This window comes from Diabrotica virgifera, chromosome 6 (assembly GCF_917563875.1).
Source record: "Diabrotica virgifera virgifera chromosome 6, PGI_DIABVI_V3a".
In the NCBI taxonomy this organism is placed as follows: domain Eukaryota; kingdom Metazoa; phylum Arthropoda; class Insecta; order Coleoptera; family Chrysomelidae; genus Diabrotica; species Diabrotica virgifera.
The window spans coordinates 164,449,229-164,477,227 of NC_065448.1; the positions used below are offsets into that span (position 1 = coordinate 164,449,229).

The 27,999-nt window shown below is 28.5% G+C and overlaps 1 long non-coding RNA gene across 50 annotated transcripts in view; it reads left to right on the forward strand.

Annotated features, from left to right (window-relative positions):
* The first annotated feature begins 413 nt into the window (after window positions 1-413).
* The window catches only part of LOC126887013 (uncharacterized), a 204,623-nt gene continuing 177,037 nt past the window's right edge, over window positions 414-27,999 (forward strand). For 26 of the 50 annotated variants that reach the window (XR_007698907.1, XR_007698909.1, XR_007698912.1 and 23 more), the window contains exon 1: window positions 415-27,998. This is a non-coding gene — a long non-coding RNA (uncharacterized LOC126887013). Of the gene's footprint in view, window position 27,999 lies in introns of all 50 variants that reach the window. The other 24 variants (XR_007698867.1, XR_007698897.1, XR_007698886.1 and 21 more) reach the window with 4 other exon arrangements.

The window sequence follows — 27,999 nt, forward strand, 5'->3', positions numbered from 1 at the left end:
TATAAACACCTTCAGTGACTGCACTACATAGTGCGAAGTATCTACATACATAAGATTATTATGTAGTCATATATTATTTACCAACCCACGTAGGTATATTCTACGCACTTAGTAACAGCCATAAAACAATAATAAAATTGTCTTTTTTAAACTAATAAAGGTATCATAATACAGAAGGGTTCCTTTGTTGATTAAATATCTGCTAAAACAGTAAACAATACATAAAAGACATCGCAATAAATAATTTACTATCACAGAATTAAAATATTTCTCTCAATAGAAAACATAAATCAATATATCTAGGTAATATAAAAGCTATAACTACTTTTAATTAAATTTAATTGTAATAAAACTTTCTTTTGTTCTTATTTTACGTTGGTATTTGGTAAGTATAATAAAATATAATAATTAAAAATAATTAATAATAATGAAAACGCCTCAACAAATTGTGTAACCCCCGTAAGCGAATGGAAATTTCTAGAAAGACAACTAACTACGTCGTAGGTCAACGGAAAATCGATAGAACACAGCTGCGTCTAAAAAGAGAAAGGTAGATCGTCATTCCAATACGAGTGATAGAGAAACGTATGTTATTGATCAAACTGCCGCAGTGTACAAGCGCGCTAAACGTCACGTAGACCTTCTCGAACAATCTCGAAGGGGGGAAAATCTATAAATACTCCCTCCTCGAATTTTGCGGCGTAGTTTTGTGTTTGTGTTGTGTCTGGTGGGTACGAGGAGCTGGTAAAGTAATGAAGGTCAACCAGGACAAAGGATGACGTTTGTATTTCAGTATCACTGTTTTTGATTTATTTTGTTCAACAATTTTGAAAATTCTTAGACGTTATGTCTATTTGTACTAAAATAGCTTGCTGAGATTTTGTGAATTATTGAGAAAATATGAATTATTTAACCTGGTTACACCTGGCCAGTGTAAACGGGTTTATTTCTGATTTATATATGAAGATTTTTTAAAAGTATTTGTAATAAATAATATATGAGCAAAAACAGCAAGTTTAGCACACATTTAAGTTGTTTTGTCGATATTGGGATCCAAAAATTTCAATTAATTTCAGAGTATTGCACCATATGACGTTAACATCGTAATCCAATATGGCGACTAGGGTGCGGTTCGCCATCTTTTCGAGATTCGAGACGTAGTAATAGATCGATCGATAGGTACCTATTTTATTCTGAGGAGGTTTCCAATAAGCATATTTTTACCCAAAAACTGGTATGATTCAAAATAATAAAATACTTAGAAGGAAGCTTCGGCTTCCATTAGGACCTAAAGCCAATTTAGTTGGCATCTTTTAGACTTTTTGTAGATACCTATTCTATTGGTTGGCAAGATGGTCGTTTATTGTTCAGAAGACTAAAGCCCCCTTTAAGCGATCTCTTATAGTACGGGCGCTACTGGCAAACTTAGGATGGAGTTAAAAAATTTACTTATTGGTTATCTACCCGAGTTTTATAAATTTGTACTAATTTTATTCTGATATAAGGACTGTAAACAACAACATATTCTTACACTTTTTTTTTTTGTAAATTAGCGTTCTACATTTTAAAAACTGTAACGAAATCTATTTTGAAAACCTACTGTACTACTTATTTTACCAATTTTTGCTGTCATTTTCTTAGACCCTTCTACTAAAATGATAGGACTTTTATACTAGTTGGCATTTGTACTGAAAAATCCTCAATAAATATATTACAATAATCATTAGTCTTGTCGGTTATTCTTTGAAGTTGAAATACTACCTACTGCTTTCTAAAAGCGAGATATTAGTCAGAATGTATAGGAAATCACAATATTGTGGGCTTGAATAAAGCTACCTCAAAGTAATAGTTTCAAACTATCGCAAAATATTTTTCTTTATTTGTGACCAAAGTATGTAAATATTAAATATGACTCATATTAACTTATACAACAAAATTGGCCGACTACAAATATCCATATGTTACAGCTTTCCCTGTATATTGAAACAGTGTAGCAGTTGGTAAACAGCCAAGAATAATATATGTTGCTACATTTTTTAATTGCAATATACTGCTTTTTTGGTATATTTGACCAGTAAAAATATAAAGTTAGGGCACCAAATCGGGAAGTGTCTTGTAACAACTTCTAAAGGCTACAATATGCTTATGTTAGTAATACATACAGCCAGTACAAGTTGTAAATTTTCGTGGTGTGTACAACGCAAAGTTGTATGCTTGTCCAGTTAATTCAAAATTTAACTAATTACAAAATTTTTATCTAATTTTCAAAATTGATTAAATATGGAAATATATCAACAGTCACATATTGTGAATATATTTTACATTCTGAATACATATTACTATTATCAAAACTGACTTCGATATCACCTGTAGGAGATAGATTTAAAAAAAATCGAGCATTAAGGGCGTATTAACAGTAAGTACAAGATTTAGACTTTTTAACATTTTTTTTTATTTTTTCTCAATTTATATTTGCGTCTCTCTTCCTTTGTTTACGTTTAAACTAACCCAAATTTTTGATAGGTACTAGATTTGCAAACACACTATCACATTAGAGAGATACTAGACCCATGTTAGGAATAGTTACTAAAATGGTTATTTCCACTTGACAAAGTTTTGGTATTTTATATTTCAGATCTCCATTGAAAATTGATTTAGGTTATTTTTATTTGAATAGTACACAACATTGGCATGTTTAGGTATAAAAACAGAATATAGGTTCTGAATTGGTTATTTACAAAAATATTTAAATTTAAATCAAATTTATTATTCACATTTAAAAAATTCTCATTTAGGTTTGCCTCGATTGTATTTTAGATACACTGTAATTTTTTAAAGAAAAAATCCACATGCTTTATTAAGTCCCAGTTGTGGTACCTATATGGTTATTCTGTAGTGTGTTTGTCGATGTTTAGGACCGTTTTATATTAGATGATTTCAATATGTTAGGTGTAGGTTTTAGCACCAGTAATTTTTAGTTAAAAAACAAAATTTGGTTAAAGAACGTACTAAAACAAATAGTAAGTTTGTGTGGGTAAATCATATTGTAAAATAATCGTGTAATTAAATAAGGTTATTTAACAGTAACAATTGCAAATACTGCAAAGCTAGGTAATTATCATTATATAGGATTTGGATAGGTAGAGTTTAAGAAACTAAATCCACTGGTCTGGTTTTTGATCAACATAAATGATTTATTTTTAAGAGTCATTTCAACCTTTATTGCTTCTCTTTAGGGTTAGGGTAACTACATTTATAGTAATTTTTAATAAACAGCTACTTCTATCCACTTAGGTATTTCTAATTTCTTGCAGGTAAAATCAATAATACAAAATTGTCTTTCCTATTAACATTAGAAAATATACTTGTTATAGTTAAAATTACACATTGAAACCAAAAATTATTACTTTAGCAGTTAGAATTATTTTGTGGGTTGGTTTACATTGGGTTGATAACTCTGGTCACTTACATTTTTGGATTTTAAGAAAGATTTAAATCCGGAGGAAATATATTACATATAACTATATTTATTTTATAGTAATTTACGGTTATATATACGATTTTTAAAGGTATTTCTAATTTCTTGCAGGTAGACTTTTGTGGGTTGATCAATATTTGAAATAGAAATTGTTTGTAAATACATTAGGTAATTTGCTGATATGCTATCTTATAGTGATGAACTCGCTAATAACAGCCAAAATAACGCAAAATATGGAAAACATTAAGTTGTGAGTAAAAAGAAATGAAACTAGTAGAGTTGGAAAATTTAGCGATAAAAACCTATAAATTTTCAAATCTATTTATTGTTTCCCACCTTAGACGTATTGGATGATTTTGGCAACTGTCACTGTGACAGTGACAATTTTAGTTGACATACTCCTGATATGTCTAAAGGTGGGAAACAATAAATAGAATGTAAATTTATAGGTTTTTATCGCTAAATTTAGTTTCATTTCTTTTTATCTCAAAACTTGATATGTTTTCCACCTTTTGCGTTATTTTGCCGGCTATTAGCGCGCTCATCACTGTACATATAGGTACACTGAATGTTCATGTGAGTGCGCACTATGTCCCATATCGTCGGTCTAAATCGCAAATTGCCTAAGTCCATTTTTTGCGAAAATTATTTTTTGGTTTCATCTAGTAGTAGACGGTAAAAGCTACCGCCTGACAATTCCCACAAGCGCAATTATTATTTTATTTCGCGGCAATTTCGCTAAACGAAAGTTATTTTCCTCATAAAACAGGCAAACTCCACACTTTTTTGTCTCTCCTGTAAAACTTTCAATTTGTGACTTAGGCAATTTGCGATTTAGAATATATTGCATGACAAGAAATGCATTATTGTCTTTTGCTATTAACATTTCAGGGTTTATAAGTGAATGTGATGTATACATAGAAAGTAATTTGACTTACATTTTGCTTTATATTTTTTTTAGTTTGCCTAACTTAATTAGTTGTCCCATATGTTATTTGTTTGGTTTTATATTGTTTATGTTGGATTTTACATCTGTATTATTATTATGTATGATTATTCTTATAGCTGTCATTTTTATTGTAGTGTAAACTTTAACCCCAGTGTTTGTTTTTCTTTACTTGCTTATCATAAGGTCTTGAATGAACAATGATTATGTGCATTTATAACAAAATTCCCTTCTATAAACCATAGGGGGTAGGAATGAAATGCACTGTCATGTCAAATGTGCACGAGTCTGTTTCTCCCCATGCAACTCCTTTTTTTGTTAAGTTGTTTTGCTATTACGTCGTTCAGTCTCCCTAAGTCTTCCTCTTTTCTTTTTCTCTTGTGCTGCAGTTTTCTATAGACTTATTTCTGCCCGGTATTTCACTCTTCAGTCGTTTTAGATGACCCCACGTCCCACCAGCTTAACTGTCTTTTTTCAACACTGCCATCGACTATATTTTTAATTACTCCCTCTAACATTAGTACCCAGGACTCGGCCTTAAAACATTTCTGTTATTTCGTTCTTGTTGATGATTGGTCTTGCTATTGCCTGGTATAATTTATTCGTTTTATATATCCTTTTATTTATCTCTACTCCTACTTCTTGTCTGACATTTTCTTCAATTGTCACTCCTAAATATTCAAACGTTTTCATCAGTTTTAATTTCTGTGTCTTATTTACCTTATTTACCTAATATCCTTTTATTTATCTCTACTCCTACTTCTTGTCTGACAGTTTCTTCAATTGTCACTCCTAAATATTCAAACGTTCTCATCAGTTTTAATTTCTGTGTTTTATTTACCTTTTATCTAGTGCAAGCCAGATATACAATAATTCATTAACGTTTTGTCATCATCTTCTAAGTACATAGTTGTTGCTACACAATATTTTGGATCTATTTTACAAACATCTTAAAAACTGTTCCAAATAATTTTTTACATTGAAGTATATAAATATTTTTGCCTTTTATTGATTTTTCCTTAAAAAGGTTTGTTAGTATGGTCATCCTAATTGTTAGGTTTACCAATTCTTCGCAAACATGCGCTAATGAAAAACGGTTAATAATCATTATAAGCTACGTTAATATACTTTATAAGCTACGATGATATACTTTATAAGCTACGATGATATACTTTATAATAAGCTACGATGATATACTTTATAATGTCCTTTATACTACGTTTAAAGGTCAATTAACAACTCTTCGTACATACTACGAGCGCATGCAACGATTTTTTGGTTTGCCAGAAAACTACCAATTTAAGGATTTTTTAAAAATTATAACATTTATTTATGTATCTAATTAATTTTCATTGTTAAAAAAATAGTTCACTTCAGATTTAACTATATTTACTCATTTTTCCTATGGAAATTCAAAGACTGTGTTCAAATTTTTGTAATTTGCTCGATATTTCCCTCCTCAACGAATCATCTACGATAAAAATATATAGTATACTACGTTTACTATATATAAACTACGATAAATATATATAGTATACTACGTTTACTATATATAAAGCGCATAGAGGATGTCTGTTAGTACGAAATATTCGCGATTAGCTTTCCAACATACATGCGCAATAACATCTGGATCCCTCTTACTACGCCTATCGACAAATTGTGCTAATTTGGGTACAGTCTTTCAATTTCCATGACAAAAATGATTGATTGAACAGTTGTCCAGAGGTGTTCGTAAAATAGTTTTTTTTCCACACAAAACTATCTCATTTTAATTTTTCATGTATTATTTGGTAAATCGTTAGCACATCCTATTCTTGTACGATAATCTCCTACATCTCTCTTCCAGCCAGTTACTCAGCCCAATTCGAGTCATGGTCTCGCTCCACAAAACTCTGCATCCTCAATGTTCTCCTTTGTGGAGTCAAATACATTACATACTTCATTCATATTTTCCCTACGACAATATTGAATTTTATACTTTCATTTTAATATTTTTTTTGGCGTTGATCTTTTCATTTTACCTTTCTACGTCTTGCATCATACTTTCTGGTTTAATTCCAGCTTAATATTGTAGTTTAATAACAAAAGTTAACAAAATGCTCTTGTTATGCTAAATTTTATAAGTGTTTAGGCTTTTCGAATGAGAATAAAGGTTTAATGCTTAAAAAATAATGCTTGTACAATGTTGAGATGGCTAAAAATGGTTGCACTTAGCCACTTTTTAGTGTTTTTGTATAATATGGGGTTTTTATTTTTTGTAACATATTGATTGTCTCGATTGTCAATATTGACTTTCTTTTATGCATAACGAAATCATCGGCATTTTTTGCAAGAGTAGGTGATTAGTAATGTATGAATTACATTTAATGCATTAAAATATTAGGTGTTCAAGTCCCTAGCATCTTAAATTTTCCTGAAATGGACTTTCGTTATTATGACCATCATAACAAAAACACTTGGGGTTCAAGAAAACTATAGACCGAAATTTCGCGATTAGCTTACCAATAATCATTTAAAAAGAAGTAGTGTAAGTTGGGAAGAAGAACCAAATACATCGACGATTATGTCAGAAAGCGAAGTCAATTTTAAGGATATTTTTGTTTGCTTTGTAGTTCTACATTGCTTCATATATTTACTCACTTTTATTATTATTATTATGTACATTAGGGAGGTTGCCTTTTTTCTCTTCCAATACTTAATAATCTAATTTTTTACATCTAGGTGTAACAACTTGGGTTCTTTTTTCATATTTGTAATAATTAAAATGAATTCATATTTTTTTTGCTTTTCCGACAACACTTACAATCTTTGCATTTGGGATAGCTCACATAACATTTTTTTCATAAATTAAAACGCCTTTAAGAAAATGTTAAATGTATAAAATACTTTTTCGACGCGTTTTAAAAATTTTTTTGAGATCATAGTAATTTTTTTTCAAAATTAGAACAGTTTTACTTTGCCTCCTCCCCTAACAAGCACGCTAATAACATCAAGCGTAGCACGCTAATAACATCAAGCGTAGCACGCTAATAACATCAAGCGTAGAACATAATATAAACATAATATGCGCCAAGATGATGAAGGTTAGACCGAAAATAACGCGATTAGTTTTCCATGAACATGCGCATCAACGTCCATGGATTCTTCTTTTAATTTTGTAAAACTGTTCACACGCTATTATTTTCGAAAAAAGTTTATTAATACAATTAACATTTTTTTTTATTTCATAATTTTAATTTTGGGGGCAGTTTTTGCGTGTAAATATTTATTATTGTTGTAGTTTCTATAATATATAATTATTTCGAATCAAGTTTTAAGTTTGGGTAATCGATTTTTTGAGGTTTGTGGGGTAAGTGACCAGAATTTTTAATGCAATTTGTTTTCCTAAGGTATTTGACAATAACAAGGTGCTCCATACAATAATTTAATCTTGTAAAGCAGTTTTCGGTATACATAGAAACGTATCTTTATCAACATAATATATCAACGTGTAATAAAAAAACAATAAGTAATTATAAAAATAGATTTTATTGATATATTAGGATTTATTGCTAGTTCAAGTGAGACTTAATGTTTATTTTGAATATATTTCAACTTTATTAATATAAAAACATATACTGACATGAGTACCTGATGTGATTAATTAAAATCTCTGATTTGCCCACTTTATGACTCGTCGATGAGTGACCAATTTTTCTTATATTTAAACAGTTAAGTATTATACTGAATTCATAAGTATTTAAAAATCTAAATAAAATTAATAATCTGACCTAAACGTTAAGCTGACATTTGTTATTAACGTTAAGCTGATATTTTTGATCAAAGGTTTATCTCATTGTTTAGTAATCCTTAAAAAAGCTTTGTTATTATGGCCTTCATAACATCATATTTCAAATGCGCTGAAAAGAGAAGAATATAGACCGAATATTTCGCGATTAGACTTTAACATATTTCAAAAAGTAACATTAATGAAAAAAAGAAGCATTCGTCACAACATGCGCATGTATTAGTTTACTATCTTTTTGTCAGAACGCTTAGTGGATTTAAGGATTTATCATAAAATTTTTAAATGGTTGCTTAATGCAAAATATGGTTCATCAACTAACAATCTAGTAAAATAATATGAAAATATTTATGTATGTATTATGAAGATATCTGGATACTTTTTTGAGAACTAAATATTTTTAGATAGAACAATTTTTTGAATTCATTTTTAGGATTATATTATATTTCAATAGTTTTTACAAACTAAACAATATTATTATTCCTCAAACTCAAAATGTTTATTTTTCAATTTTATTTTTTTGTCGCTTTGTTCCTTCGCTTTTTCCTCTTGTTATTTTTCTTCATTTTTCCTTCACTGGTTTGACGTTTTCCTGAATATACTGACAGTGGAGGTTACTGTTACATGTGGAGATAAAAACTTAAATGTGGAGTAAGAAGTACAAGATCGAATGTTGTGGCCCAGAAGTATACCGCAGAAGAACTGAAAAAAGATCAATAGACCGCCAGAATATCGAAAAACGATATCACAGATACACGGACGAACAAATTCATGAGCGTAGAGAGCAAAATCGGGATAAATATAAAGTACATGTAAGGAAAGTTACCCAGTAGGCCAGAATGACTGAGTACGATCAATAACAAAAGTAGAGGACATAACAGGCCACACTGCTAGACAAAGAAACCAACCTTGGATCGCAACAATACAACATTGGAGACCTTACAAAAGTAAACGACAAAGAGGAAGACCACAGGTGAGATGGGGATGGGTTGGTCCAAACATAGACGTAGAAAGCTAAGAAGAAGGCCGGTACCAACATACGCAGCGGAAACAAGAGCTGAACGTCTCATAAAAATATTGAGAAATGGAAGTGTTAAGAACCATCAGAGGAACCTTTCTCAGATAAATAATAAGGAATGAGGATACGTTAAGGGAATCGGAGTCCAATTTGGGTTAAGATGTGACACGAGCACGACAAAGAGCAAAACGGACAAAACACAAACTCGATACAAAAAGACCACTAGAAAGACCAAGAAACGGTGGTAAGACATTTGGACATCAATATCACAAGAGCTGGGAGGATAGAATAAAAAGAACCATGTTGAATACAAGAAGATCGTTGATTGCATGAAGCAAACCTGGAAAAGCTTTAAAATTATCTTTGAGTCATGGCATTGTAGAGATCAATGAAGGATATAAGTAGATACAGAATGTTTTTCCCAACTTAAAAACCGCTATTATCCCGCATCCACTGAAACATGGACCTTGCAAAAGAAAAATCATGATCTACCTTAAAATTCCATGGTATACCTGTAGGAAAAATGAAGTTATAAAAATAAAATTCGACTACTGACATATCAAAATTACTAATTTCACAGTAATTGTATTTGGACAGAGCGAAGGAACAAGCCAAGACGAAGAAAACTAAAAACAATAGATTATTATTATCTCTGTTCCTCTAATAAAACTGATAGTCTGTGTGATTGTCCCACGACAAAGAAAAAAAAAATAAGAAAATAAGTTCCGATAGATTTTCATCTAAACTCTTTTCTTGATTCTTTTATTTCTTTTTTCTGTCTCTTAAATACTTTCATATACATATACATAATCAAAATTGAAGAAAATTTGTTAAGTTCCAAACGGTTTTGGATTGTAATTTTTGTAGTACTACGAGTAGGGCTAAGTCTCTTCGAAAGCGCACATCAGTTAGATCGTTTTTGGTTCGCGATTAGGTTCCAGTGCATGCGCAGAAGTAATTCTGGATCTTCGACATCGACAGCCTGAAAGCTACATTGATTAGAATTTGGAAACGTTTCGCACTAAACAGTTTTCTTTAAGAAACACTTTCAGTAGAACATACTACATATTTTTACTACACATTTCATAATTTATTTTAAACACTTAATAAAAATATACGTAAGATTTATCACTTTTAACAAAATTATGCCAAGAAAAATAATTTCTAAATGTAATCAATAGATAATTTCTTAAGACGTCTATTTTTAAATTGTTGGTGTTAAATAACAACAATAATATAAACATTTTTATAAATATGAAAAAATGATGCTAATTTTTCAAAATATTCTTAAATCTTGAGACCTTAGAAATGTAAAATAATCCATTTTTTTAATACAACAATTCTAGAAAACAAAATATTAAACGTATTTTATAATAACTACTTATGTAAAATTAACAAATAATAATTAACGAAAAAAGTTTTTTCCATATTTTAGTTTTTTTTATTGAAGTCAAATGTGTTAAAATGTAATAAATTACTGGTGCTGAAAAAGTGACAAACAATATCGTAATATCGAGGGCTATTAATTTTTATTTATTTTTTTTTTCGCTAGATATTTCGAAAAAAATCGTGATTTAGAATATTGCACATATTTTTATAATATCTTAATTTTATAATAATTAAATATTTATATGGAGGTTGATATTTTTTATCGAAACACAGGGTATATAGTAACATTTTTAAATACATATTGAACTTCTTTGACACGTGTAGTTCAGCTTTTCAAGAAACATTATTTTGATCTGTTAGTTTTAATGGGTTGATTACTATAAATGTTAGAATAGTAACTAATCGGGAGAGCCATAGCACATGTAAGTAAATAGGTAGAGTTCTTGTTCCGAATTTTGCACAAAACTCTTCATTGTTTTTTTTCGGGTATTTTATTAACTCATGAAAATGGTATGTTCGACATGTAACTAAATAATAGGTATTTGGTAGGATTAATATTTCATTTAGATACTTTCATATAGGTATAGGATGGTTTAGGTAATGTCACTTTCTTTCGCTCTACCACAAGATGCTTTCCACGGCAGGTATTTTAAGTTTTAGTTTGAATAACTATATTTAGCAAATTTTATTAAGTTATATATCTTCCCTCTTACGCTAAAATACCACTCTTTTGATACATTTACATCTGTACATCATAATATGAATATTATATAAAGTACCTAACTGAACACAAATAAAACATCAATTGATTAAGATCTAGATACTTAACGAAAAATATAAAGTTGACATTTATTGAAATACAATTTTAGAGTACCTATACAATCAGTTTATAATCCTTTATTGTTACAACTTAATCTGCATTTATATGATGAAATATACACAAAATAATATATTATTAATATTTAAAATAGAAAATAAGTAGTCTAAAAATTTGTTTAATTTTTTTTTGAGATACCTAAAACAGTGGTTTTAGTAATGAATCAATATGGAGATAAATACTGATAATAAAGAAATATTAAAAAGATTTTATATAAACTAAAGCTTATATTACTACAATAGGTACAATCCAAACCAGCACATTTAAAAAAGTGTCCAAAATATTTCAGGATCTTCTTAATATGAATTTTCTTATGGTTGCAGCAGTTCAAAACTTGGTCTTAAATTCAGCCGAGATTAAAGAATATTTAGGGCATTATATAAATAAATTATTCTCACCAGGTTATATAATTATGGCATTTAAAGCTTAAGGTAATGAACGCATACAATTTTCCATTAGTCCTTTTGTTCAAAATGAAATATCATTTCAAATGCAATGCATACATGTTTCTAATGTTAAAATAATTGAGAGAATAATTCTATAAAAAATCTGAGATGATACATTTACAAAGGTTTGACAATTTTATAACACCGAAGTTGTAGGTTATTTGCGAGGTAAGATAGGTAGAATTATTTTGACGCTACGTTTCCAAGCAGATATATTCTTCTGAAAGATCCAAATCCCAAAATGAAGACTCTTTATTTGAATAATAGAGCAAAAGCTTGCGACATTTATATACAAGATTGATTGGTACATTTGTGATATTCTTATCCAAAGTAAAATCTTCCAAAAATGACGCATATATTTTCAACTGCCCATTTCTTATTATGCTATATCAAGAAAAAACTACAAAAAATCTAAAATGATACATTAATACAAAGGTTTGACAATTTTATAACACCGAAGGTGTAGGTTATTTCGAAGGTGCAATAAGGTAGAATTATTTCGACGCTACGTTTCCAATCAGGTATATTTTTCTGAAAAAATCCAAATCCCAAAATGTAGACTATTTGAATAATAGAGCAAAAGCTTGCGACATTTATACACAAGATTGATTGGTACATTTGTGATATTCTTATCTAAAGTAAAATATTTCAAAAACGACGCATATATTTTCAACTGCCCATTTCTTATTATGCTATATCAAGAAAAAACTACAAAAAATCTAAAATGATACATTAATACAAAGGTTTGACAATTTTATAACACCGAAGGTGTAGGTTATTTCGAAGGTGCAATAAGGTAGAATTATTTCGACGCTACGTTTCCAAATAGGTATATTCTTCTAAAAGAGTAATCCAAATCCCAAAATGTAGACTCGTTTTATTTGAATAATACAACGAAAGTTGTTATACATGATTGATAGGTAAATTTGTTATATTCTGATCCTAAGTAAAATCTTCCAAAATCATTTCAAATACAACGTATTTTTCTCTCCCCGTTTCTATTTTTTCTAGAAAAAAAAAAACTACAAAAAATCTAAAATGATACATGAATACAAAGGTTTGACAATTTTATAACACCGAAGGTGTAGGATATTTCGAAGGTACAATAAGTTAGAATTATTTTGACGCTACGCTTCCAACAAGGTATATTCTTCTGAAAAAATCCAAATCTAAAAATGTAGACTCTTTTTGTTAGAATAATAAAGCGAAAGCTTGCGAAATAGATACAAAATGTATTGGTAAATTTGTAATACTCTGATCTAAAGTAAAATCTTTCAAAAACATTTCAAATACAACGCATATACAAATTTTCAGTTGCCCCTTTCTTATTTATACATACTATATCAAGAAAAAACTAGAAAAAATCTGATGATACATTAATACAAAGGTTTGACAATTTTATAACACCGAAGCTGTAGATTATTTCGAAGGTACAATAAGGTAGAATTATTTCGACGGTATGTTTCCAAAAAGGTATATTCTTCTAAAAAATGCAAATCCCAAAATTTAGACCATTATTATTTGAATAATACAGCGAACGGTTGCAAAATTTATAAAATATTGATTGGTTTTGTAATATTCTAATCCAAAGTAAAATCTTCCAAAATCATTTCAAATACAACGCATACATTTTTCTCGCCCCGTTCCTTATAATACTATATCAAGAAAAAACCAAAAATCTAAAATGGTACACTAATACAAAGGTTTGACAATTTTATAACACCGAAGGTGTAGGTTATTTCGAAGGTACAATAAGGCAGAATTATTTCGACGCTACTTTCCAAAAAGGTATATTCTTCTGAAGAATCCAAATCCCAAAATGTCTCTTTTTATTTCAATAATACAGCAAAATCTTGCGAAATTTATACAAGATTGATTGGTAAATTTGTGATATTCTGATCAAAAGTAAAATCTTCCAAAAACATTTCAAACACTACGTATATATTTTCAACTGCCCATTTCTTTTATGTACTATATCAAGAAAAACTACAAAAAATCTTAAATGATACATTAATACAAAGGTTTGACAATTTTATTACACCGAGGGTGTAGGTTATTTCGAAGGTGCAATAAGGTGGAATTATTTCAACGCTACGTTTCCAAAAAGGTAGGGGAGAGTTGGATAAAACGGGATACCTAGCCTAGAGACTCAACTAGTGCTGCTATCAATCGGACAACGACGAAAACTTGTTCTCAGTCGTCATTTTAACATTCTCAGTTCGTTTTACCTCGATGCCATTATTTGATGAAAAGTTGTTGTGTTTAGAATTGTTTGACTATATTTTTTTGGTACTTTGTACTTTTAAGTGCGTTGTTTTCTACATTATTTTGCGTACATATCTAAACATTATAATTCCGGTGACTATTACATTTATTTATAAGCACTCATTAACGAATATTCTCATGTGTGGTCTATCTGATTTTACTTTCACGTTTAGGCAGGAGCCATTTTTGTTTTGAAAAATGTCAGTTGGACAAAACGGGACACTTATAAGTTGGATAAAATGGGATACAGTTTTTTATGTCCCGTTTTATCCACCTATTTATTTGTTGGCCTATTAGTTTTTTTAAATATCGATAAAGCGCTCATACTGCAGAAAAGAACATTTTTATGTGACTTCTGTTCTGATATACGTACCTAGTCCTAAATAAAAGATCTTATTTCCCATTTTGCAATAAAACATAAAGAAGGCCTATTTCTAAGTTTTGACTACTGAAGATATTATTTTTTCAAAGGTAAATTTTGCTTTGCAGTCTTATATCTACTTAAATATACTTTTTAGATCATTTTATGCAAAAAATTAAATATTGTGAACCTATCCCGTTTTATCCAACCGTGGTATGCTAAAACGGGATGTGCAGGACTTTAATAAATATTTTTTTTACTATTTTCCAGTCATTAAAAATAGCTAAAAATATGTTTTTGTGTGCTTCAATAAATGTTATACCTATAAAAAATAATAATATGATAATTTCTTTAACATTGTTTCCGTAATAAAAATAAACAAGAATGGTATCCCGTTTTATCCAACTCTCCCCTATCTATATTCTTCTAAGAAAAATCAAAGGGCATCAATGTTGACTCTTTTTATTTGAATAATACAACGAAATTTGCGAAATTTATACAAGGTTGATAGGTAAATTTGTGATATTCTGATCCAAAACTGTTTCAAAAATATATCGAATACAATGCATACATTTTTCTCTCCCCGTTTCTTATAATTTCAAGAAAAATCTACAATAAATCTAAAATGATACATTAATACAAGGTGTAACGATTTTTATGACACCGAAGGTGTAGGTTATTTCGAAGGTACAATAAGGTAGAATTATTTCGACGCTACGTTTCCAAAAAGGTATATTCTCTGAAAAAATCCAATCCCAAAATGTAGACTATTTTTACTTGAATAATTAATACAGCAAAATCTTGCCAAATTTATACCAGATTGATTGGTAAATTTTTGATATTCTGATCCAAAGTAAAATCTTCCAAAAACATTTCAAATACAACGACCACTAATATATTCAGTTGCCATTTTTTAATATCTAATATGAAGAAAAAAACTACAGAAACACTGAAATGATACAAAGGTTTGACAACTTTATAAGGTTATTTCAAAGGTACAATAAGGTAGAATTATTTGGACGCTACGTTTCGAAAAAGATATATTCTTCTAAGACAAATCGAAAAGACCCATTGTAGATTTTTTTAATGAAATTTATTCAGATTGATTGGTAAATTTGTAATGTTCTGATCCAAAGTAAAATCTTCCGAAGTAATTTCAAATTCAACGCATACGTTTTTGTCTCCCCGTTTCTTATAATTTCAAGAAAAATCTACAATAAATCTAAAATGATACATTAATACAAAGGTGTAACAATTTTATGACACCGAAGGTGTGGGTTATTTCGAAGGTACGATAAGGTAGAATTATTTCGACGCTACATATCCAAAAAGGTATATTCTCTGAAAAAAATCCAATCAAAAAATGTATACTCTTTTTACTTGAATAATTAATACAGCAAAAGCTTGCCAAATTTATACCAGATTGATTGGTAAATTTGTGATATTCTGATCCAAAGTAAAATCTTCCAAAAACATTTCAAATACAACGACCACTAATTATCTAATTACCATTTTTTATTATCCAATATGAAGAAAAACTGAAATGATACATTGATACAAAGGTTTGACAACTTATATAAGGTTATTTCAAAGGTAAAATAAGGTAGAATAATTTGGACGCTACGTTTCCAAAAAGATATATTCTAAGAAAAATCAAAAAGACCCAATGTAGATTTTTTAATGAAATTTATACAAGATTGATTGGTAAATTTGTAATATTCTGATCCAAAGTCATTTCAAATACAACGCATGCGTTCTTCTCTCCCCGTTTCTTATAATACTATGTCAGAGAAAACCAAAAATCTAAAATGATACACTAACACAAAGGTTTGACAATTTTATAACAGCGAAGCTGTAGAATATTTCGAAGGTACAAATGGGTGCGTTCGGACGACCATAGCGGCTGGCTGCCAGCAGAAATCGGCTGAGTGGTTGCATCCAGCCGTGATAGGGAAAGCTTAGTAAATCTCTCGGCGGCTGGCTTCCAGCGGTGACGTCTGACAGCTACTGCTGGCTCGGCTGTCCAGCCGCTGTGGTCGTCCGAACGCACCCATTATTTCGACGCTACGTTTCCAAAAAGGTATATTCTTCTAAAAAATCCAAATCCCAAAATGTAGACGAAATTTATAAAAGATTGATAGGTAAATTTGTGGTATTCTGATCCAAAGTATAATATCCTTTTAAAAATATATCAAATACAACGCATACATTTTTCTCTCCCCGTTTCTTATAATTTCAAGAAAAATCTGATATGGTACCTTAATACAAAGGTTTGATAATTTTATAACACCGAAGATGTAGGTTATTTCGAAGGTGCAATAAGGTAAAATTATTTCGACGCTACGTTTCCAAAAAGGTATATTATAAAAAAATCCAAATCCCAACTCTTTTTACTTGAATAATACAACGAAAGCTTGAGAAATTTATACAAGATTGATACTCAAAATATTACATCAAGAAAAACTACAAAAAATCTGAAATGATACATTGATTCAAATGTTTGACAATTTTATAACACCGAAGGACTAGGGTATGAATATTTCGAAGGTACAATAAGGTAGATTTATTTTGACGCCCGTTTCCAAAAACGTATATTCTCTGAAAAAATCCAAATCCCAAAATGTTCAGACTCTTTTTACTTGAATAATAACAGCAACATTTTGGGAAATTTATACAATATTGATTGGTAAATTTGTAATATTCTGATCCAAAGTAAAATCTTCCAAAAACATTTCAAATACAACGACCACTAATATATTCAACTGCCATTTCTTATTATCCAATATCAAGAAAAAACTACAGAAAAACTGAAATGATACATTGATACAAAGGTTTGACAACTTTATAAGGTTATTTCGAAGGTACAATAAGGTAGAATTATTTGGACGCTACGTTTCCCAAGAGGTATATTCTTCTGAAAAATCCAAATTCCAAAATTTAAACTCTTTATTTCAATAATACAGCAAAAGCTTGCGAAATTTATACAAGATCAATTGGTAAATTTTTGATGTTCTGATCCAAAGTAAAATCTAAAATAAAAATTTCAAATACAACTCATATATTTTCAACTACCCATTTCTTATTATACTATATAACAAGAAAAAACTACAAAAAATCTGAAATGATATATTAATACAAATGTTTGACAATTTTATTACACCGAAGGTATAGGTTGTTTCGAAGGTACAGTAAGGTAGAATTATTTCTATGCTACATTTCCAAAAAAGTTTATTCTAAAAAAATCAAAAGGCCCCAATGTAGACTCTTTTTATTTTAATAATACAACGAAAGTTGCGAAATTTATACAATATTGATAGGTAAATTTGTCATATTCTGATCCAAAGTAAAATCTTCCAAAAATATTTCAAATACAGCGCACACCTTTTCTCTCCCCGTTTATTATAGTATATTGAGAAAAGACTACAAAAATCTGAAATGATACATTAATACAAATAATCGTACTATTTTATTATTTCACCAAAAGTGCCTTTTATTATGCAAGGAAAAAATTATTACTGAATTTTGAAGGTTGATTATGTTTAGTAAGACGATTTTTAAGGTTATCTAATACAAAAAAAATATTTTAATTATGGGTAGATTTATAACTGGCCAAATTGATAGAAAAGATACCAGCATGCCCCCTAATAATTTCTGGAATGTATTTTATTAATTTTATTTTCTCCTTAATGTAATTTCTTTTGAATTAAACTGCTTTTCTATTTTAACGTTTAAACTACAATCTAATATTCTTTATTTTTATGGGTCTTTTTTACAATATGTTATACTTTTATATATTTTTTATTTAATTTTCGTTTTATGTATTTTTTCTTCTAGTCCATATTTTTGTACGGGTATTCTACATACCACTATTACTTAATTTGATTTAATTTAGACAAAGATTGGTAAAATTTTGACTATTTGATTGCTTGCAAGGTAGAATTATGCCAAATTTTATTGCTCTACAAAAATCATTGAGTAATTCGAGAAAACATTGAAAAACATGTAAAAGATTATGTTCAGTAGACTGTATTTTCGTCCAAAATTAAATATTCCAACGTTTCAACTACTTTATGATAATTATTTGACTATTTCAAGATATCCAATTTACTAAAGACTAGATATATATTTTAAGAAATATACAGTTCCCATCTAGTTTGAGTAATATACCAAAAGATTTGCGAATCTATAAAAGGTTGATGGTTCAAATTTGTGGTATTGTGGTTCAAAAGAAAATCTTTCCAAAATAATTTCAATATCTACGATGCATGCAGTTTTCGAGTGCCTTAGTTTTTTCATTATACGTAAAAAACAACAGCTATAAGTGCTGGTTTCGAAGGGGTCACTAGTTTGGTTAGTTTTCAACGCCAACTACATCCCTTATCTACAAAATCTGATTATTTGTCAATTCTTTAAAATGACACAAAATGATAAATCCAATGGTATGGTCCCCAAAATGTTTTCACAAAGGCACAAAGTTAAATTCAAAGACGTCTCATAAATTTTTCCAATCTCTGTTTTTTATAATACAATATCAAAAGAACAACTTACAAAAGAATCTTAAATGGAATATTAAGGCAGAAGTTTGCCCATTGCACAACATTCAAGGCAAAGGTTATTTTGAAAGTGTCCTAATTAACGTAGCACACGTTCCCCAGGTTGTATTCCTTAAAAAGAAATCAGTAAATTCGCTTCTAATTTGAGTATTCAAATAAAAGATTCAAAAGTACTTTAACCCGTACCTTTTTGAATATTTATACGAAGAGTTTTGTATACAATTGCACTGCCCGTTTTTTTTAATACGATATCAAAAAAAATACAACAAAAATCTAAAATGACACACTAATACAAAGGTTTGACAATTTTATAATGTCGAAGGTGTAGGTTATTTCGAAGGTAAAATTACGGTAGAATTATTTCGTAATTTGAGAAAACATTGAAGAACATGTAAAATATTATGTTCAGAAGACTGTATTTTCGTCCAAAATTAAATATTCCAACGTTTCAACTACTTTATGATAATTATTTGATTATTTCAAGATATCCAATTTACTAAAGACTAGATATAATCTAAGAAATATACAGTTCCCATCTAGTTTGAGTAATATACCAAAATACTTGCGAATCTATAAAAGGTTGATGGTTAAAATTTGTGGTATTGTGGTCCAAAAGGAAATCTTTCCAAAATAATTTCAATATCTACGATGCATGCATTTTTCGAATGCCTTAGTTTTTTCATTCTACGTAAAAAATAACAGCTATAAGTGCTGGTTTCGAAGGGGTCACTAGTTTGGTTAGTTTTCAACGCCAACTACATCCCTCATCTACAAAATCTGATTATTTGTCAATTCTTTAAAATGACACAATATGATAAATCCAATGGTATGGTCCCCAAAATGTTTTCACAATGGCACAAAGTTAAATTCAAATACGTTTCATAAATTTTTTCCAATCTCTGTTTTTTATAATACAATATCAAAAGGACAACTTACAAAAGAATCTTAAATGGTATATTAAGGCAGAAGTTTGCCCATTGCACAACATTCAAGGCAAATGTTATTTTGAAAGTGTCCTAATTAAGCTAGAACACGTTCCCCAGGTTTTATTTCTTAAAAAAATCAGTAAATTCGCTTCTAATTTGGGTATTCAAATAAAAGATTCAAAAGTACTTTAACCTGTACCTTTTTGAATATTTATACGAAGAGTTTTGTATACAATTGCACTGCCTTTTTTAATACGATATCAAAAAAAATACAACAAAAATCTAAAATGATACACTAATACAAAGGTTTGACAATTTTATAATGTCTAAGGTGTAGGTTATTTCGAAGGTAAAATTACGGTAGAGTTATTTCGACCCTACGTTTCCAAAAAGTTATATTTTTCCAAGAAAAATCAAAATTCCCCAATCTAGGCTCTTTTTATTTAACTAATACAGCGAAAGCTTGAGAAATTCATATGAGATTGATGGGTAAAGTGATATTCTGGTCCAAAGTAAAATCTTCCAAAACCATTTCAAATACGATGCATATATTTTTGACCCCGTTTCTAATAAAACTATATTGAGCAAAAACTAAAAAATCTGGAATGCTAGAGAAATACAAAGGTTTGACAATTTTATGACATCGAAGGTATAGGTTATTTCGATGGTACAATAAGGTAGAATTATTTCGACGTTACATTTCCAAAAAATTATATTTTTCCTAGAAAAATCAAAATGCCCAAATGTAGATTCTTTTTATTTGAATGATACAGCGAAAGCTTGCGAATTTTATATGATATTGATTGGTAAATTTGTGATATTCTGATCCAAAGTAAAATCTTCCAAAACGACGCATATATTTTTGACCCCGTTTCTTATTAAACTATACTAAAAAAAAAACTAAATAAAAATCTGGAATGATAGAATAACACAAAGGTTTGTCAATTTTATTACATCGAAGGTATAGATTATTTCGAAGATACAATAAGGTAGAATTCTTTCGACGCTACGTTTTTCAAAAAGTTATATTCCTCTAAGAAAAATCAAAATTCATCAAAGTAGACTTTTTTATATACAGCGAAAGCTTGCGAAATTTTAAAATTGTTGCTTAAGTTTCTGGTATTCTTGTCCAAAATGAAATATTCCACAAAAAATTTCAACACCATGCACATAATATATCTTCTATTTTGAAAACATCTAAGGTATTTCCATGCCACCTTTTACAAAACGTGTGTTATTATACTTGAAATTATACTTGAAAATTGACAGCTATAAGTGCTGGTTTCGAAGGGGTCACTAGTTTGGTTAGTTTTCAACGCCAACTACATCCCTCGTCTACAAAACTAATAATTGTCTATTCTTTAAAATTCAATGTTTTTATGTGAAATAATGATAAAAAAAAGTATAAGTTCTTATATTTATCGTAGATTTCTGATTACAAATTTAGAATATGTAAACATTAATTACCAAAAACTCTCGTTCAAATAGCATCCATTTTACGAAATGATGATCTTACCAAAAGTGCCTTATTACTTATTGATTAAATATATACATATAAAAAATATGCACCCAATAAAAAATGCATTACCATTCAATGGTAATGTTTTGATGGCTTGTAGAAGAGTACATAAAATAATACCTTTCAGATACCCACCGTATTATAAAGCAAAATATTTTATTAACTATATATGGGACAATTTTGTTAAAATAATTCGGTAAAATCGAATCCAAAGACATATTTAACAAATACATACAATAATATTCTATATTCTATATCAACAAAATATCGAGTCACTTTAAGCGAAGACTTAGCTATTTGACTACATTCTTCTAAAATATATTGCTTCAAGAAAAATCCAATATTTTTTATAAATAATATATTTTTACAAAAAATCTACAAAAATCTTAAATGATGATATATTAATACAATAGTTTAACACGATTTGATAAAAATGAACATTGTTAACAGTGCAAGATTTACAAAATATATAAAAAATTGTTATTTAAATTTTTTTTTCTATTTACATTGAAAATGAAAAGTTTTACGCAATAATTCAAATATAACAAATACATTTTACTGATACTACCTATTTTACATAATTCTTCGAAAATCTAATATGATAACTGTTTTTCATGATTTGTAGTAAGATTATCGACCTCTCTATAATCAACCATACAAGTTTGAACTAGATATTGCCCACCTCATATAAAGCACAAACATTTTTAGAGTTATGTAAGTAGATATACAACAGTCTTTTTATTACTGAATCCTTGCTTTTCTCCTTTGTCTTTACAGCAAAGTCATAATTTTCTGTATAAAGTATACTAGTTTTCGCTTAAAATGATTCAAAAAACTTGTCATTTTGTACAATTTAGATTTTTTTTATTTTATAAGTCGTTTGTTTATTCGATGGCCAGTTCCTTTTGGTATTTTTCTGATAATAAATCGAAAAATCTCCACTCTTCCTTTTTCGATGTATCTTTTTTAGTAAAATAACTTCCTAAATTAGGTATGTGTTCTCTGGTCTACATTATGTTATTTCTTCTTCTTCTTCTTCTTTTATATAGGCAGTACTGCCTGTTTTTCTTCAACGGTGCCTTTCATTCTGCCCCTAAGTTGTCATTCCATCTTTTCCTTGGGCGTCCTATACTTCTCCTGCCTAACGGTGACTTGTCCCTGGCTATTCTTACTACAAGGATAGTAAGAATTATGTTATTTAAGAGTGTAAAAAACATACAGTAATGATTAATTAATATCATCATTAGTGATTTTATAACCATAATTTCTTCTAGTTTGATTTATTTAACTTGACATTAAAATGAAGTTATTTATTTTTGTTATTTTTTATCTGATTTTGTTTTTTTATTGTTCCTTGAAGAGGTTTTGCGAGTACGGCCATCGTAGCCATTAGGTTAAGTTCTTCTTATCGACGACAAACATGCGCAAGAAGTGTAGATCGAAATATTCGCGATTAGATTCTTCAGATATAGCAATAATAACATCCAATGCTAAGGGCGCATGCAACGAAGCTTTTTCTGCCGGAAAGCTTGGCCGATTTGAGGAACAATTTTTTCAAATTTTTAGTTATATCATTTTTTAGTTTAATTTCAATTCAATTCTACTACCACGTAAAACTTACCATTTTTTACAAGCCATATACGAGTGTTATAAAATGTGTTCTTCTTTCATTTTACTATTTTTTATGGTATAACATCGTCGGTACTGAATATTTTTTACACTCATAAATATCAGTAGGCCTATATTGTAGCTGTGGTATATTTTCAGTTTGACTATGCTTTATTTGTAGTGGGTGTAAATATAACAACGTCCAAATAATATAACTTTTATTAATTCGATGCTACTTTTATATATTTTTCAATATTAACATTTGCTTTAAAAAGAATTAGTTATTTAAATTTAAAAGTACAGAATAATATATTAAGGCAATTCTTCTGTCTATACCAATAAAATCAAAGGCACTATTAATTCGACTATATCTACATTTTCCTTTTTTAAATTGATTGCTAAATTTTGTTGTAATTTTAAATCTGGCTAAAATGCATAATTTTAATTTCGTCCATTTTGTATAAATAATAGGTACTAGTAATAAAAAAATTCTAAAATTTTTAATTAATACGTTTGACAAATTTTTGATTATTTGAAGACATCTAATGTAGACCTATTTCCTCGCTAGATTAGCAAAACTATACTTCTATAAACAAAACCCAAAAGGTTTTTTTACATCAATAATACATCTAAAGGCTTGGGTAATTCATAAACGAATGATTGTTATAACGTTTAAAATACAATGCCTACATTTTTAATCCCCATTTCTTATAACACCATTAAGGAAAACTACAAAAATTTTTAAATGATACATAAATACAAAAGTTTAACAATTTTATAACGACAAAGGTTCTGATTATTTCGAAGGTAAAATAAGATAACATTATTTCGACGCCACGCTCCCAAAAGTTAATTTCTCTAAGAATAATCAAAAAGCCTCAAGGTATACTCTACTTTAATGATACAGCGAAAGCTTGGAAAATTCGTAAAAGGTTAATTATTGGTTTTGTGATATTCTGGTCCAAAGTGAAACATCCCAAAAACATTTCAAATATGACGCATACATTTTTTACTTCCCGTTTCTTATAATACTATACAGAAAAAACTACAAAATATCTTAAATAATACATTAATGCAGCAAACAGTTTGGCAACTATATAACATCGAATGTATAGATTATTTCAACTTTACAATAAGGTAGAATTATTTCAATGGTACATTTTCCAAAAAGTTACATCTCTCCTAGAAAAATCAAAAAGTCGCAATGTAAATTCTTGTTATTTTAACAAAACAGCGAAAGCTGGCAAACATAATAAAATATTGGTAAATTTGTGCTATTCTGGTCCAACGTGAAATCTTCCAAAAATATTATATAATACTACCAACTACATATATAAATAATTAGTACAAACGTTTGACAATTTTATAACATCGCAGGTATAGATTATATCAAAGACAAAATAAGGTAGAACTATATCGAGGCTACGTTTCCAAACTGTGACAAAAAATCTTAAATGATTCATTACCACAAAGATTTGACAATTTTATAGCATTGAAGGTGCAATAAGGTAGAATTATATCGACGCTACGTTTTCAAAAAACAACAAAAAATCTTAAATGATACATTAATACAAAGGTTTGACTATAACATCGAAGGTAAAAATTATTTCAAAGGTTCAAGAAGCTAAAAATTATTTCTACGCTACGTTTTCAAAAAACTACAAAAAATCTTAAATGATAATTCTTACAAAGGTTTGCTAATTTTATAACGTCAAAGGTATGGATTATTTCAAAGGTACAACAAGGTAGAATTATTTCGACGCTACGTTTTCAAAAAACTACAAAAAATCTTAAATAATACATTAATACAAAGGTTTGACTATAACATCGAAGGTAAAGATTATTTCAAAGGTTTATTTCAAAATCCTTAAATTAATACAAAGGTTTGACAATTTGATAACATCGAACGTATATATAGATTGTATCAAGGGTACAATAAGGTAGAATTATTTTGACGTACGTTTCCAAAAAACTACAAAAAATCTTAAATAATACATTATTTCGAAGGTACAATAAGGTAGAATTATTTCGACGCTATGTTTTCAAAAAACTACAAAAAATATTAAATGGTACCTACATTCTTACAAAGGTTTGACAAATTTATAACATCGAAGATATAGATTATTTCAAAGGTTCAATTTCGACGCTACATTTCCAAAAAACTACAAAAAATCTTAAATAGTACATTATTACAAAGGTTTGACAATTTTATAACATTGAAGGTATAGATTATTTTAATGGTTCAATTTCGACGCTACATTTCCAAAAAACTAAAAAAAATCTTAAATGGTACATTATTACAAAGGTTTGACAATTTTGTAACATTGAAGGTATAGATTATTTTAATGGTTTAATTTCGAGGCTACATTTCCAAAAAACTACAAAAAATCTTAAATAATACATTATTACAAAGGTTTGATAATTTTATAACATCGAAGCTAAAATTATTTCGAAGGAACAATCAGGTAGAATTATTTCTTATTTTGTTAACACCGAAGTTATGGATTATTTCAAAGGTACAATATGTTAGAATTATTTCGACGCTATGTTTTCAAAAAACTACAAAAAAAATTAAATGGTACCTACATTATTACAAAGGTTTGACAAATTTATAACATCGAAGATACAGATTATTTCAAAGGTTCAATTTCGACGCTACATTTCCAAAAAACTACAAAAAATCTTAAATGGTACATTATTACAAAGGTTTGACAATTTTATAACATTGAAGGTATAGATTATTTTAATGGTTCAATTTCGACGCTACATTTCCAAAAAACTACAAAAAATCTTGAATGATACATTATTACAAAGGTTTGATAATTTTATAACATCGAAGCTAAAATTATTTCAAAGCAACAATCAGGTGGAATTATTTCTTATTTTTCAACACCGAAGGTATGGATTATTTCAAAGGTACAATATGTTAGAATTATTTCGACGCTATGTTTTCAAAAAACTACAAAAAATATTAAATGGTACCTACATTATTACAAAGGTTTGACAAATTTATAACATCGAAGATATAGATTATTTCAAAGGTTCAATTTCGACGCTACATTTCCAAAAAACTACAAAAAATCTTAAATGGTACATTATTACAAAGGTTTGACAATTTTATAACATTGAAGGTATAGATTATTTTAATGGTTCAATTTCGACGCTACATTTCCAAAAAACTACAAAAAATCTTAAATGATACATTATTACAAAGGTCTGATAATTTTATAACATCGAAGCTAAAATTATTTCAAAGGTACAATAGGTTAGAATTATTTCGACGCTGTATTCAAAAAACTACAAAAATATTAAATGGTACCTACATATTACAAAGGTTTGACAAATTTATAACATCGAAGATATAGATTATTTCAAAGGTTCAATTTCGACGCTACATTTCCAAAAAACTACAAAAAATCTTAAATGATACATTATTACAAAGGTTTGATAATTTTATAACATCGAAGCTAAAATTATTTCAAAGGAACAATCAGGTAGAATTATTTCTTATTTTTTAACGCCGAAGGTATGGATTATTTCAAAGGTACAATATGTTAGAATTATTTCGACGCTGTTTTCAAAAAACTACAAAAAATATTAAATGGTACCTACATTATTACAAAGGTTTGACAAATTTATATCATCGAAGATATAGATTATTTCAAAGGTTCAATTTCGACGCTACATTTCCAAAAAACTACAAAAAATCTTAAATGGTACATTATTACAAAGGTTCGACAATTTTATAACATTGAAGGTATAGATTATTTTAATGGTTCAATTTCGACGCTACATTTCCAAAAAAATACAAAAAATCTTAAATGAACATTATTACAAAGGTTTGATAATTTTATAGCATCGAAGCTAAAATTATTTCAAAGGAACAATCAGGTAGAATTATTTCTTGTTTTTTAACACCGAAGGTATGGATTATTTCAAAGGTACAATAGGTTAGAATTATTTCGACGCTATGTTTTCAAAAAACTACAAAAAATATTAAATGGTACCTACCTTATTACAAAGGTTTGACAAATTTATAACATCGAAGACATAGATTATTTCAAAGGTTCAATTTCGACGCTACATTTCCAAAAAATCTACAAAAAATCTTAAATGATACATTATTACAAAAGTTTGATAATTTTATAACATCAAAGGTATGGATTATTTCAAAGGTGCAATAAGGTAGAATTATCTCGACCCTACGTTTTCAAAAAACTACAAAAACTATTAAATGGTAAATTAATACAAATGTTAGGCAATTTTATAACATCGAAGGTATGGATGGATTTTATTTCAATGGTAAAATAAGTTAGAATTATTTTGACGCTGAGTTTTCAAAAAAATTACAAGAAATATTAAATGGTACATTAATACAAAGGTTTGGCAATTTTTTACGTTTCCAAAAAATTACAAAAATTCTTAAATGATACATTATTACAAAGGTTTGATTATAACATCGAAAGTAAAAGTTATTTTAAAGGTTCAAGAAGGTAGAATTATTTCGACGCTACGTTTTCAAAAAACAAAAAAAAATGTTAAATGATACATTAATACAAAGGTTTGACAAATTGATAACATCGAACGTATAGACAGATTATATCAAAGGTAGAATTATTTTGACGCTACGTTTTCAAAAAACTACAAAAAATCTTAAAGGATACATTAATACAAAGGTTTGACAATTTTATAGCATTGAAAGTGCAATAGGTTTGATTTGACAATCGACGCTACGTTTTCAAAAAACTACAAAAATCTTAAATGATACATTAATACAAAGGTTTGATTATAACATCGAAGGTAAAGGTTATTTTAAAGGTTCAAGAAGG